Here is a 14,836-nt window from a genome sequence, read left to right as displayed (position 1 = left end):
AGTCATGTGGCCATGACTGCGGTCACCATGGCCACTGCAGGAGCTGGGACCTTGCAGTGATCAGCAGGTGAAACACAAGTGGAGGGGCAAGGGCTGACAACTGAGTGGCCAGAGGGGCAGATGGACCCATGGCTAATGGGGGCGGGGCCACAAGTAGGCGATAAGAGAGACGAACGAATGAGAGGCAGACAGTTGGGCAGTGCTAGGAGTGGCATCCGGCTCTGCCTCTCATGGTGTGACCTTGAGCCAGCTGTTTAGCTTCTCCAGGCCTCAGCTTTTCATCTGCATATGGAGAGGATGATGATAATAGCTCGGTCCCCAGATGGGTGCACCGAGTGGAGTGCCACGCTGGGGACTGTGCATGGAGAATCTGACCCCAGAGAGCTTGGGGACAGGTCAGCAAAGGCAGACGGAGTGGGGGGGTGGCACAGGCAGGGCCTGGGGCAGCCAGGGAAGACTGGGCCAGACAACCGGCCTCCTGGGAGGAGGATAGGGCACCGAACGCAGGGCAGGAGAAGCCAAAGTGAGAAGGGCGCAGTGCCGCACACTGTCATCCACCAAAGTGCGGATGTGGAGAGATTCGGGTCCCCATTCGAGGGGAAGCACAGGGCCTGGCCTGGAGTTATGCTGCTGCTGATGCCGCTGGGCTGGGGTTTGAACCCAGCCCTGTCTGTCCACAGTGTGCCTTCCCCTCCGCCACATTGCCGCTCCCGTGGGAGAGCCGTCTTACCACAAGGCACTGTCATCCAGACCCGACTGGTCCAGTCGTTTCCCCAGAATGTGCCCCTCCCTCCTCCCCAGGATGCCTGGAGGGAGAGGGGAGGCCTCTCTGGGAAGGACAGAGGAAGGAAGCCGCTTGTCCAGGGGCTGCAAGGTGGTGCCCTGATTTTTAGGGAGCACAGCTTCTGAGCTGGAAGNCATTCGAGGGGAAGCACAGGGCCTGGCCTGGAGTTATGCTGCTACTGATGCTGCTGGGCTGGGGTTTGAACCCAGCCCTGTCTGTCCACAGTGTGCCTTCCCCTCCGCCACATTGCCGCTCCCGTGGGAGAGCTGTCTTACCACAAGGCACTGTCATCCAGACCCGACTGGTCCAGTCGTTTCCCCAGAATGTGCCCCTCTCTCCTCCGCAGGATGCCTGGAGGGAGAGGGGAGGCCTCTCTGGGAAGGACAGAGGAAGGAAGCCGCTTGTCCAGGGGCTGCAAGGTGGTGCCCTGATTTTTAGGGAGCACAGCTTCTGAGCTGGAAGCGACTTGAGAGGTGGTTCTGGTGCCGCGAAATGGAGAAGGTGTGGAAACCGGATCTGGCCCTTGGCAGAAAGGCCTGCGGCTGCAGATCGGACCCTGTTGGGAAGGCCCAGTGGCTCCTCTCCACAGATAAGGGGTGTGGGGTGGCATCAGGTGCTGGCGGACGGGGCTGGGCCGGCTGAGAGGGGAAACTGGCCGGCGTCTCCTCTTCGAAGGGGGTGGGAGGTAAACCAAGGGGGGGACGAGTGACCTGGTTCTCCACCCCCCTCCCTCCACTGCACCCAGGCCTGGCACTAACACGCAGGACTGTGGGCAAGAGAAAAGGACACATGTTCACCAGGACCAACCACATGCGAGGTCACGCATGCACACTTTTATAAACGCAGTCGCCTCACAACCGCTTCCATCGTCAGCCCCGTTCACAGGTGGGAGACTAAGGCTCGGGGACACAAACGGCCTGCCCAAGGTCCCACTGCCAGAGGCTGAACTGGACCCAAACCAGATCTCTCTGTCCCCCAGTGAGGTGCTACCACCTGAGCTCAGCATGTCGCTCCCCCTCTCCGAGTCCAGGTTTCCCCATCTGTGTGGTGACAATGTTTGACGATGGTCTCTAAGGGCTTGTCCTGGGCTAGAACACACTCCCAGAGCCTCGGGCATCTGCTCTTTAGCTCTAGAAGCACCTGTTCCACGCCAGGCACCATGCTGGGTGTCAGGGAGAGGAAGCTGAAGAAGACCTGGTCCCCATCCTTGCGGAGGATGCAGGCTGTGGGGCCAGAAAGGTATGGTGGTCCCCAAACACAAAGCGAGTGCCCCTCTACAAGCCGAGTCTTCCCAGGCGCCCCGCCCAGGGCCAGGGCCCAAGGAGGAGATAATAGAGAACGTGGGTCCCAGCCAAGGGGCTCGTCTTCCTGCTGGAGCCCCACTGGGGCCCCTGCAGCTCCTGACCCCCAAGGATGAGGGGCCCTCCACACCAGTCCCAACAGTTAGCTGAGGACAGGGTCCTTCACTGGTCTCAGCTTCAAGGTCAAAACCGAGGCTCAGACGACTTGAGTATATGATCCAAGGTCACAGGACTTGGGAGGCATGGGAGATAAAAGCACACCTATTGCTTTGCCTCTTTCCACACCCTTCCAACCCCTTAAAACAGAATCTGGCACCAGGCAAGGGCTCCTAGTGATAACAAATCACCGTCACCATCACCATCACCAATATCATCCCTACTATCGCCATTGTCCCCATCACCGTCATCACCGCAGTCATCGCTATTTCTACTGTGCCTCATCTGCCCAGCCCACGCCGCAGAGCCCTGGCCTATGTCTGGGGACAGCTGACTGAACCTGCGCAGGGGGGCTGGCTGGGGTAAAGGGGCTGCCCTGGTTGGTGGGCAGCCCTTCGACGCCATCGCCCGCCCCCCAGCTCCCCTGCTCCTCTCTCTCCGGGCTGATGAAATATGGAGAAGCTGGCAGTGCTGTTGCAGCTGAGAAGGCTGCCGCCACCCTGGGGAGGGTGATGGATAGCCCTGATTACCCTGGCCTGGCATGGGGAGGGGAGGCGGGAGCGGGGTGGGCAGCAGCTGCCTAGCCATCTCTGAGCCCTCCGCTCCTGGCTCCGGCGCACCTTCTCCGGCACCTCCCGCCCTCCCAGGTACGGGAACCAACCCTCCCAGGCGCTGCCAGGTCTTCTACCCTGAAGACTTACTGCCTCTCTCCTCTCCTTGGCCTCTTGCGCCAGCCTGTGGTGGAGAAAGGGCAGGGCCTATTTGCTTACGTGGGCATGAGACTCCGAGAGACCTGCAGAGTCAGTGCCCGCACAGGGATTAGAACCTTCTGATTCCAATTCTAACTCAATTCTAACATTCTTCAATCGCCTTCTCAACACCTGTCCAGCTCCTCGGGGGTGTTTGCAATGACGTGGGGGCAAGGTAGCTCAAAGGCCTGAGTTCTGCCTCTGGGGGAGTTTGAACTCCAGCTACACAGCTCATGATGTGGGAGCCAGAGGGTGAGGAACAGGAGCCCTGCGTAGGGCCTGGCTGCCACGGTCGGCGGGGAATCAGGGTGCTGCTGCTCAGGAAACAGGAGTGTCGATTAAAATAATCCATAGATGCAAAGGGCCTCCTCTTGTGCTGGCACATAGAAGGTTCCTGATCAGTCTGTTCTCCATCTACGGCTGGGGAGGCAGGTGAAGGAGGCTCCTCACCAGGAGCCTGCTGTTGGTTCATTTCTCTGAGCCCCCCTGGGTCTGTGACTCCCACCACGTCCCATTCCTCCCTGCCAATTCTGGCCTCTGTCGCCCTGCTCCCCCTGCCCCCAACCCCACATCCGTCATTGCCCGGCCCGGCAGTTGCAAGCAAGGCCGCCAACCCCACCTGGGACAGCGCTGGCTAAAGTCTGGTTGGATGCTTCATGATGCTGGCGTCTCCCCTGCGTCACAGTTACGAAACTGGACGGAGAACTGGCAGCCAGTTCCAGGATGGAGAGTCCCCGGGCAGGGGAACGAGGCCAAAGGCTGCTGGGGTTCAGGGTTTTTTTCCCTATGCAAAGTAACTAAGAAATCAAAATGAGCCAGGGATTTTTAATTAAGCCAAGCTTGAAGACAGATCCTGAGAAGGATGATGTGGGCTCTCCACAAAGCAGGCAGCGTCTTGGGCCCTCAGAACCCGACACTCAAGCGACCTTTGGATCCCAGAGTCGGCTCCAAGTCACAGAACCTGAGACTAACACACTCTTATGGCGCTAGAGTCAAAATTCTTAGAACCATAGAGCCTTAGTTGTCCCGCCTCAGTGAGAGGAAGCTGGGGAGAGAAGTTCTGAAGAGAAGAGGTTAGGGCGCTTACATGCCCGTGTTCGAATCCTGCCTCCGCCACGGCACTAGCTCTGTGACTTCAGGCAAGTTACTTACCTTCTCTGGTGCTCAGTCTCCCCTACTTTGTGATCAGAACAGGGCTGTCGTCAGAATTCTGCAGAAGTGGCCGCAACAGGCCCCTCCGCTAACACGTCTCGGAAGCATGGGGTCTGTGGTGGTCTCGGGTTCTCCCTCGCTCCTCACTGCCTGCCTCTCTTCGGAAGGGGCTCATTTCTCCAAAAGCAGGCGACCGCCTCACAAAGCAGGCACTTCCACTCATAACTCGTGCTGACTGAGAGTGGAGGCGCCCTTCTTACAACTTCTACCCTGCGCAGGGACTGGCTGTGACTTTCCACTGTTGCTTGCTGCCTTCCACGCGGCAGATTTACCCCGGTAACATTCACCATCAGCGCTATCAACCCGCACCCGCTAAGGGCCCAAGCACTCCACACTAAGGGCTCACTGCCAGGAAGCCCTCTGTCATACACACTTAGGACTCGTTCACTCATTCATTCTCTCCACATGCTCTGCCCTAGGTGCCGGGGACACGGTGGTGGGCAGGTCCGAGGCCCCTGCACTTAGGGAGCTCGCCGTCCAGTGGGGAGGATGCCAATGAAACCAGCAACAGTGCCACACACAGACACACGGGTGCCGGAGCACACCCCAGGTTCTGGGACGAGAGGGAGGAAAGGGAGCGAAGTTCTATTCCATTAGTTTTCGGTGTTTCCTGTTGAGCCCATGTCTTAGCCTTTCTGAGCCTTGCTTTCCCAAATAGCAGGGTGAAGGGGGAAGCTCTAGGAGCTGCGAAAGGAGGCCGGGAGGCTCTTGAGAGGCCGTGAAGCAGCATCGCCTTGTCTGCCCTCTTCCCCACTAGCAGAGCCTTCTCGGGTTGAACTGCACACCACCCGGGGGTGACTGAAAGATGAATCTCCAGTGGTCTGAAGTGATAATGACAGCCTGCATCCTTCGCCACTAGTTGGTCTTGAGTGGATGTGTGGTCCAGTTCAGAGTGATGATCAAAAGAGGACCCTCCAGAGAGTATGATGAGTGGAAGTATGCTTCATGGTAAAGACATTCCTCCCTCATAGAAGAAAAAGCTCCTTTGCCCCCTTCCTATTTTGGACTTGATTGTGAAGGATGTGATGCCTGGAGCTGTGGCAGCCATCCTGTGACCACGAGATGTCAGCCTCATGCCCCCCCCCCCATGAGGGCGAGCACCAACACACTGAGGATGCTAGAGTGGAAGGCGGTGTAGCGGACTGAATGTCTGTGGCCCCCAAATTTCGTAGGCAGAAATCCTAGCCCCCACATAATGGCATTAGGGGGTGGGGAGGTAATTAGCTCATGAGTGTGGAGCCCTCATGAATGGGACAATCCTTATAAAAGGGACCCCAGAGAGCTCCCACCTCCTTTCTGCCGTGCGAGGCTGCGGTAAGTCGACAGCCTGGCACCCGGGAGAGGGGCCTCGCCAGCACCCAAACTGGCTGGCACCCCGAACTCTGACTTGTAGCCTCCAGAAGGATGGGCAATCCATTTCTGTTGTTTGTAAGCCGCCCCGCGTGGCACTTCATCGTGGAAGGCCGAACCAACCGGGACAGACAAACAGAACCAGGGTGGCTCATGACGCTGTCAGGACCACCCACAGCTGGACAGCTGGCTAAGTGAGCAAGGGACGTCCTTGCAGGCTGACCTGCTGATCGCGGGTTTTGCTGTTACAGCCATCCAGGCCTTCTCTCCGCCTTCCCGGTTCCCGTTCAACCTTCGGGGGGGCCGGTGAACCCTTATCTCCTCCAAACAGTCTTTCAGCAAATGTTTGCAGACTATTAACAAATGTTTACCGAGCGCCCATGGGGTCGAGCTCTGTTTTAGGTGCCGGTATAGGGGGAGAGAGACAAAAGCAATTAAATAGACATGTAACCGACCTGTCTCTCAGTGACGGTGGGTGCTATACGTTGCACAGTGCAGTGCTGGAACAGGCTGTCAGGGTGACCTCTCTGGGTGGAGTAATCTGGGAAGGCCTTTGGGAGGCCGTGCCGTGTGAACAGCGCCATCCTGGGGTGGGAGATAGCTCAGCACGTTTGAGGAGGTGGAGAGGACGGAACGGTTGCGGGCCGGTAAGGAGTCTGGTTCCATTTAAAGGGACGCCACTGAGAAAGTTTAAGCAGGAAGCAGCACCATCACATTTTCGCTCTGAGAAGCTCCTTCCTTGCGGCTGCCATGGGGGAATGGGCTTCTCAAATGCCCCTCCAGCCCCACCTGGGCGTCACCTCTGCCCTGGCTCCTGTTTTAATCCCCCACCTCTTTGCTCCTGCTGCCTCCAGACCCCCATCTCCTCCTCCAAGTAGGGGGAGTAGCGGCCCTATCCGCCTCTTCTCTCCCCTCGGCTCCCCCGCACAGTGGCCCACAGCCCCTCTGCTCCAGGGCAGACAATACCCTGCAGACCTTTCCAGGGGCTGGGCTGGCTCTGGAGGGCCTGTAGCCCGAAAGCAGCCAAGCCCTGCCGTGGGTCTGCATCCCTCGCAGCCGGTAGGGGTGGAGGTGCACACCAGGGACCTGCCTGAGGTCTGGGTTTGCTCAGTTTTACGACCGCGCCTGTGTCCGGAAATGGAAAAGCCAGACGGTTCTGTCTCCCTGCTAAAGTCACCACACTGGACTTCCCCTTTCCACCCGGGCTAACCCCTGACTCCTCCGCCTCCCCCTCCTTGGGCTGAGTCAGGCTGGCCAGGGACAGAGAAGATGAGGACAGAAAGAGAACATGGTCCTACTTTCGAAAAACAACACTGACGCCCTCCCATCATCACCGACACTTGAGATTTGGGGGAGACTCCAGCACAAAGCAGAGCCATGTCCCCACTAGCAGCTGGCAGCCTCTGCCAGCAGAGGACAGCACGCCTGATGGCTCAGCTCTTGGAGACAAGGGGGAGAGGGGGAGAGAGGGAGAGATATGCCCAGGGTTGCCCTGGGTTGCCCAGGAGAGCCAGACACCCAGCTGGGGCTCTCTCTGCGCCTCGCTCCGAAGGTCGTGGGATCCAGCCCCAGCCCGAGGCTGACGGCAGGCAGCACTGCCGCCCACTGCTCATCAGGCCGCCTCCCGGCAGCCCTCCAGGCCTCCACGCCCCTGTGGTTCCCAGGGCAGAGGCCCTGCTCCCTGGTGATGCCGGCCTCCAGAGTCGGAAAGCGTCCCAGAGCCTGTCTGCAGATTCTGGGTGATTTATCCCCTCTCCCCCTTCCTGTTTATTCAGCCCTTTGGCAAAAAGCCCAAGGCAAGGGGAGGGGTTATAAGAGACGAAGGGAATGGGAAGAGAAGCAGGGGAGGAGTTTAGGTTGTTAGAAAGAAGACAGGAGAGAGGGGGGGGAAAGAGATTAGAAGGAAAAAGTACCCAGAATGTGTGGTGAGAGAGAGAGAGGAAGCAGCGCCAGCTCCTGGGCAGGGGCCGGTCCAACGGGGCTCTGCTGACCCAGGAAGAGCCCCCTGCAGGCCCTCGGCTGGCCTGTGGCTGCTCGCATGGGATGCTCCGGGGCTGGGGAGCAGGCCTTGGAGTCCCCAGGCCACTCCCAGGTGGACAGACCATTGGAGACACTGCACGCAGGAACCCCCCACTCCTCAGGGTGCAGGGTACGCCGCACAGCTACAGGAGACACAGGGCGCCTGGTGGCTGTGCGTGAGCAGGGCTCCAGGGGCGCTGTGTGGACACCGGGCAGAAAGAGCAGGTGCCTGGGTCCTCACCAGCCCCTGGAGGATGCTACACATGGCCCTGAGCAAGATGGTTCCCCTCCTGGGCCTTGGTGTTCTCCTCTGTCCAGTGAGGGGGCCCACAGGGGTGGCAAAGGGGCCTTCAGCTCTCACAGTCTAGGGGTTTGTGATTCAGAGGTCACCAGCTAAATGTCATCTGCATCCACCCCGGCTGGTGTAGCTCAGTGGGTTGAATGCAGGCCAGTGAACCCAAGGTCTCTCGTTTGATTCCCAGTCAGGGCACATGCCTAGGTTGTAGGTCAGGTTCCCAGGTCATCTGCATCCAATGGCCTTGACCTCCTCCTGACCTCCCCCCTACCTGTCCCCAGTCCTGCACCCAGAGGAAGCAGCAGGGACCAGTATTTGAGCAAGTCCCCAAGGGGCTCTCGTTGCCACCCTGCTTCTGGGTGCCTGGTGTGCAGGACAGCCTCAACCAACACCTGACACTCAGTGGCTTCCTCCAGGTGCGCCCCATCCACCCACACGGAAGTCTCCAGAAAGACACAGATGGGTCACTAGGCATCTGCGTGCTCAGAGGCCTTCCTGCGTGCGGGAGAAATTCCACGCTGCCCAGGAAACACGGGAGCCAGGAGACGAAAACAGACCAGGGAGTTGGGTGATGGGCTCCCATCATACTCTTGGCTCTACTTGTGAGGATGCTGGGTAAGTTCCATAATAAAACACTAATAACCAAAGTTAAAAATGCTTATTTCCAAGACACCTGTGGAAGGCACAGTAGGTAGCCGAAGGAACAATTCCTCCCGAAGAACAAAACGGTGCGATCCCTACCGCGAGTATGAACTCTGAGGAGCCCTCCAGAGAGGGCAGCGCCCGGGGTTCCACAGAGCTTGCAGCCAGGTGGGTGCCAGCCCCCACCTTGTTCAAAACATCACACTCCACGGCCAAGTCCCTTGGATGTGTTCAAGGGTTCAAAGTCATTCTATGTGACGTGGAGTTAGCCCCTGTGCACTGATGAATGCATCTTGACTACTTTCTGTATCTTTGTGCTACCGGATGGTTTTTCTCTGATTTTCAATTAAGTGTATCCACCTAATTACTAATGTCTTATTTTCGAAAGGGAAGGAAAAGAGTGATTTGGGTCAAATAAGTGGATTCACGAAGACAAAAACAACCCCCCCACCCCCCGCACTCTCCCAGTCCCTGCCCCCCGCCCCCGCCCTGTCCCCGCCTGCCCTCCCTGCCACCTGCCGCAGAGGCAGAGCAGCCATGCCCCTTCCCTCGAGCTCCCCGCCCTGCCACACCGCCGGCTCCCACGCTGCACTCAGCGAGGCCTCAGACTGTTTCCTCGCCAGAAGAACCACGGGGCTGCAGGACCAGGAAGGCCCAAGAGTGGCTGAGATTGAAGGAGGCAGGTCAAGGTCACTACGTGCATTTACTCTGGATGCACATGACGCAAAGACACTGCTCAGTGGCGGTGCTCAGGCCCCGTGACAGGGCAGCAGGCTGGCCTGGGGGGGCACTGCAAAGTGATGGGAGCCACCGCCTCACCTCCTGTCTCCTTCGTAAGCAAGCAGCCCTCAGTGGGCACCCCATGGGGCCCCATGAAGGGCAGAACCGTGGGCTCCTAGCTTGCACAGTTGCCTAGCACCCCAGCATCCAAGGCCCTGCCTGCATCGGCAGGGTATCCCTAGATGCCTGAAGGCAGCAAAAATGCAACAGTTGTACTTTGTGTGCTCAACACTGTGAGCGTTTCAGGTCCCGTAACGAATCTCCTGCCCTGTAGCATTTGCTTTGGGAGCAATACCCTCCCCAAGACATCACTCCATGAGGTGACCAGTGGTCTGCTGAGCCCACGCCCCAGCTCTGCACCCTAACCTCACACGCGGACTCGATGGGACCAGTGTCCTGACTGGCACTGCTGTCACTGTGTGAGGCAGGGAAGGCACGGGCCAGAGCAGCCTGGTCTTACTGCAGCCGGAATCCCAGAGAACCCACACCGGTCCTACAGGCCCGATGACAGACCCGTGCCCACGGGGAGTGGGCGCTGCCTGTCTCAACGTGTCCCCACCCAGGGGCAGGGCCACGGAGCTCGAGGTGTAGTGACCACCTAGCATCCTTTCTGGAGCCCCTCTGTCTGCGCCTCCATTTCTCCTGCTGTCATTGAGGGGGGTGCACTAAGGGGGCTGAAAGGTTTCAGAGCCACCGGTGGAGCAGGGCAGGGTCAAGGCCAGCACCAAGGGCAGCTCCAGGACTGTTTCCTCAGGCAGCCAGACTTGCTCCCACATTCCCCTACTGTGTTAACACAGGGTGGGCCTTCTTCCGAACTGCGAGCATCGCCACAGAGGGCTGCCTCCCCAGAGCAGAGCCCTGTCCCACAGCGTCTCAATTCAGCTACTGAATGGCCGCCTTCCAGCAGAGCGAGGGAGGGAGGGACTGTGTCTCTCTTCTTCATGGCCGTGTCTCCAGGGCCCAGCACACAGGGCAGGGGAAGATGCGGGAGTGGCCAGATGGGGCATGGGTGAGGGGTGGGGGTGAGTGGATGGGTAAATGGATGGATGGTGGGTGGGCGGATGATAAATGGGTGGATAAAGGAGTAGATAGAGGGATGGACGGATAGATAAATGGACGGATGGATGAGTGTGAGTGTGGGTGTGGGTGGGTGGGCAGGGGGAAGATGGATGAACGGGTGTGGATGGGTGGGTCAGCAGATGGGTGGATGGCTGTGGGTGCGGGATGGGTACATGGGTGTGGGTAGGCGGGCGGACAGGTGGGATAAATGAGGCCCAGCAAAGGCTGGGTTACAGGGAAACCACTTGCCTCCTCTTCACCTGCTACTGCTCAAGGCTGGGAACTTGTGGTACCTTTGCTCCTGGTCCTTTCTGGGACCTTAGTCCCTGACACCAGTGCCCCTGCCTCCTGAGACCGCAGACAGGGACAGAGCAGCAGGTAAAGAACCGGACTGGAGGGAGGGTAAAGGCAAGAGGAGCGGGAAGAGCTGGGGTTGACGGTGGCGGGGGCAGCGTGGCAGGGGTAGAAGTCTGGGAGAGCGGTCGCCAGGAGACAAGGGGCTTGGCAGGTGACAGGGAAGGGCGGAGGGTGAGGAGAGCGGGCAGAACGAAAGCTGGAGGCGAGGAAAGAACCTGGTGGAAGGAAAGGCGCATTGGGCGATGGTGCCCCGGCATCCCTCTCAGCACTGTGCCGGGCCTGCGTGGGGGTGAGAGGGGCCTGGCTGACGCCCAGAGCGCCTCCCTCACCGTGAGTGCAGCTCAGTCTCACAACTTCCCTTCCGTCACTTATCATCACCTTTCCATCATCAGCGTGGCCCCAAGAAGGAAGGCATCAGTGCTGCCTGCCCGCCACGCCCCCGCCTGCCTCCTGCTCTCCCTCCCCTGCCTGGGGACCTTGGCAGATTGGGTGGCCCCCTCTGTCGTCTTCCTCAAATGTCACCTTCCTCAAATGGTGGTGATGATGCTGCCGCCTGACAGGGATGTCAGAAAAGGACACTTGAGTGTGTATGAGAGGCTCTGATACCCAGGAAGGGCTACCCCACTCCTTTCCTTCCTCTTCCTTNTATCAGTTAAAGAACCGGACTGGAGGGAGAGTAAAGGCAAGAGGAGTGGGAAGAGCTGGGGGCGAGGGTGGCGGGGGCATCACGGCCAGGATGGAAGTCTGGGAGAGCGGTCACCAGGAGACAAGGGGCTTGGCAGGTGGCAGGGAAGGGCGGAGGGTGAGGAGAGTGGGCAGAACGAAAGCTAGAGGTGAGGAAAGAACCTGGTGGAAGGAAAGGCGCATTGGGCGATGGTGCCCCGGCGTCCCTCTCAGCACTGTGCCGGGCCTGCGTGGGGGTGAGAGGGGCCTGGCTGACGCCCAGAGCGCCTCCCTCACCGTGAGTGCAGCTCAGTCTCACAACTTCCCTTCCGTCACTTATCATCACCTTTCCATCATCAGCGTGGCCCCAAGAAGGAAGGCATCAGTGCTGCCTGCCCGCCACGCCCCCGCCTGCCTCCTGCTCTCCCTCCCCTGCCTGGGGACCTTGGCAGATTGGGTGGCCCCCTCTGTCGTCTTCCTCAAATGTCACCTTCCTCAAATGGTGGTGACGATGCTGCCGCCTGACAGGGATGTCAGAAAAGGACACTTGAGTGTGTATGAGAGGCTCTGATACCCAGGCAGGGCTACCCCACTCCTTTCCTTCCTCTTCCTTCCCCGATTGAGGACAGGTGCCCACGGACTCGGGGGAAGGCAGATCAGGGTCCTCCGCCGTGAGGAGTCCCAGAGACTCTGGCCTCAGGGACACAGAGTGGCACCTGGCCACCAGGACCCTTTGGACTCTGCAGGAGTACACAGTGGGAGTTGAGAGACTCGGATTGAAGGGGGGGTATGTGGAGAAGGCAGAGACCCCGGCATGGAGACCGGAGGGAGGGCACAAGGGTGGTGTGGGAAAGAGAAGGACTCTTCTCTGAAAACCCCAGGGCCTTGGGAGTCCTGTTTCATGTGTCCGTGCAATCTGTGCAGGGAGAGAATGTGAATGCTTGTAATGATAAGTGGATGGAGTTCAATGCCGCTCGATAGGCCCCCAAGGTCACAGGCAGTCCTCAGTGGCCGCATCTGCAGTCTCTTCCCCTTCCTGTGGGTTCCACGGGAACCCCAAAGTGACCTGGTTCCCGGGGCACAGCGGGGGCACTGGCCTCTGCCATGGACCACGCTGCCACACAGCTCCCGTGGGCGGAACTGTGCCCCTCCCACGTTCTCACGCTGATGGCCCGGACTGCATTGGGGGGCGGGGCCTTTAAAGAGGCAATTAAGGCAAAATGAGGTCTTCAGGGCCAGCCCTCCCCCAACATGGGGGAAGCCTTTATGAGAAGCCTTTAGGTCACAGACAGAGGAAAGGCCATGTGAAGACACCAGGAGAAGACGCGTCTACCAGCCCCAAGAGTGGCCTCCGAAGAAACTAATGCTGCCAACGCCCTCAATGCAGACTTCCCGCCCCGGGTCACTGACACAGCGCGAGGCCTCGGTCCCCAGCACAGGACCGCGGTCCCCACTACCAACACCCGCCATCCCCGCCACCAAGTGCAGCCTCAGAAGGACCTGCGGCGGCCCATACAGCCCCAGGTCCTCCCCCTCCCACCCCAACCCCGAGGGAACCACAGCCCCACTCCCACTCAGTTTCCCCATCCGTGGTCTGGGAGCACTTGTCTCTCATCGCAGGCCGTGGGCTGGGGGTGGGGAGAAACACTGTGCAAACCACTATGCAAATCACATTAAAGACGCCCGAGCAGACCATACCACCGCTCCCTCCAGCGGGCTTGCCCCACCGCCCGGCTCTGGGACCAGGGAGGTCCATTCACCCTCCCCAGGCCTGCAAAGCTGAGCCCGCCACCCAGTCTCATGAGACAGGAGCCACCTGGGGAGGAGCCACGTGCTGCGGGCAGGCTGTGGCCAGGACTTTCGTGCCCTTTCCTCTTGGGGAACCTCTCCTCTTCTAGTCCTTTCCTTTCTCTACGGATGTTTGACCCCGGGGTCTCCTGTCTCCCACCCTGACCTGGGGCCCCAGGCAGAGCAATACAGAGAGTATTGCTGTATCACTAGAGAGTTTGGGGGTCATGCGGATGAGAAATGAGGTCTTGCCCTGTACCTTCCTCGCTGTGTGACCCTGAGTGAGTCACTGAACTCACTGGGCTTCCCTTCACTCTCCTGGAGCCCATGTTGACAAGAAGAGGAACTTAGAAAGATGCAGGAGGCGGGGACCCCCTCATACACAGCCTCAGTGCCCCCCAGGAGCTGTGTGTGACTGAATCACGTTTTCTGTACCGGGAACTGGCAGCTGAAGGAGCCCGGTGAGGGCCCCCCCCTCCGAGATCATGAATGAGGAACCTCCGTGCATAGGAACCAGGCACCAGCCCACCCCGGGCAGTTTTTAAAACTCCTCACAGCTCAGGTGGTCAGACCTGCTCATGGGAACCCACCTTCCCTGCGCAGGGGCCTGGAACAGTGCTGGGGAGGCAACCGAGGCAGGTGTGGCCAGGGTCCCGGGACCCTGACCTGTCCTCTGCCTCTTCTGTGACCCATGCCCAGCTGGTACCCTGCCCAGTGACACACAGGTGTAGGAATGGAGCCATCAGGCATCTGAAGATCCAAGGGCCAGGTGTGCACAGGACTGTCCCTCAGCAGGGAAGGAAGCCGAGGGGCCACAGGACTGTGGCCAGAAGCCCCTGCCTGAGGGTTCTCATGCCCCCTGCGTCAGCTCCCACGAGGAGGCTCAGGCACGGAACGGGAAGCCGAGCATGCCCCACGCATGCAGCTGGGGAGCTAAGCAGCACGGAGCTGCCACGCTGTGTCAGCCAAAAAGCCCTTGCTCAGTCCCACTGCAGCAGGCCACCAGTGTCCTCCTCTCGTCCCCCCACCAAGGGGGCTCTCCTGCCTCCCTCCGCTTTGCCCCGCCTTGATCCGTGTGCAGAGGTGCTTTTCCCACAGGGAGCTTGCAGTGTGTCTCCGTCCTAGCCTGGCTTAAACACCTGCTGTGGCTCCCCATTACTCCGAAGAACTAGGTGGGAAGCCCCAGCCAGACACACAAATGACTGCAGCACCTGCTGAGCCCCTCCCCTCTCAGACCCACAGCCCCAGGGGGCACATCTGCCAGCCCCTCCTCTGAGAAGCCTCCCCAGCTGCAACGTGCCCACCTCGCTCCTTCCGCCTGAACCCCATGTGTTGCAGAGGGAGGCAGAAGAAAAGGTCACAGTGATACAAAGTGACAGGGACTCAACTGCCACGCCTGGCTCGGAAGATGGAGGGGCCAGGAGCGAAGGAAGGCAGGCAGCGGGAAAAGGTGAGGGAGCAGAGCTGATCCTCCCCGCGGGAGCCCAGCCCTGCCAACATCTCAATTTCAGCCCAGGAATCTCCACCAGACTCCTGATCCACGAAATTGCACGATAACGTGTATTGTCCAGGCCACCGAGTCTGTGGTCATTAGTGAGAGCAGCACTAGGAGACGAAGATGCCCACCCAGAGAAGAGCCCACGGCAGCCCAAGTCACCAGGGCCCTGGCACCTCCGCCGAG

Source organism: Sturnira hondurensis, unplaced genomic scaffold (assembly GCF_014824575.4).
Source record: "Sturnira hondurensis isolate 20B ecotype Veracruz unplaced genomic scaffold, ASM1482457v3 Scaffold0017436, whole genome shotgun sequence".
Lineage (NCBI taxonomy): Eukaryota > Metazoa > Chordata > Mammalia > Chiroptera > Phyllostomidae > Sturnira > Sturnira hondurensis.
This window is presented reverse-complemented; position numbering follows the sequence as displayed.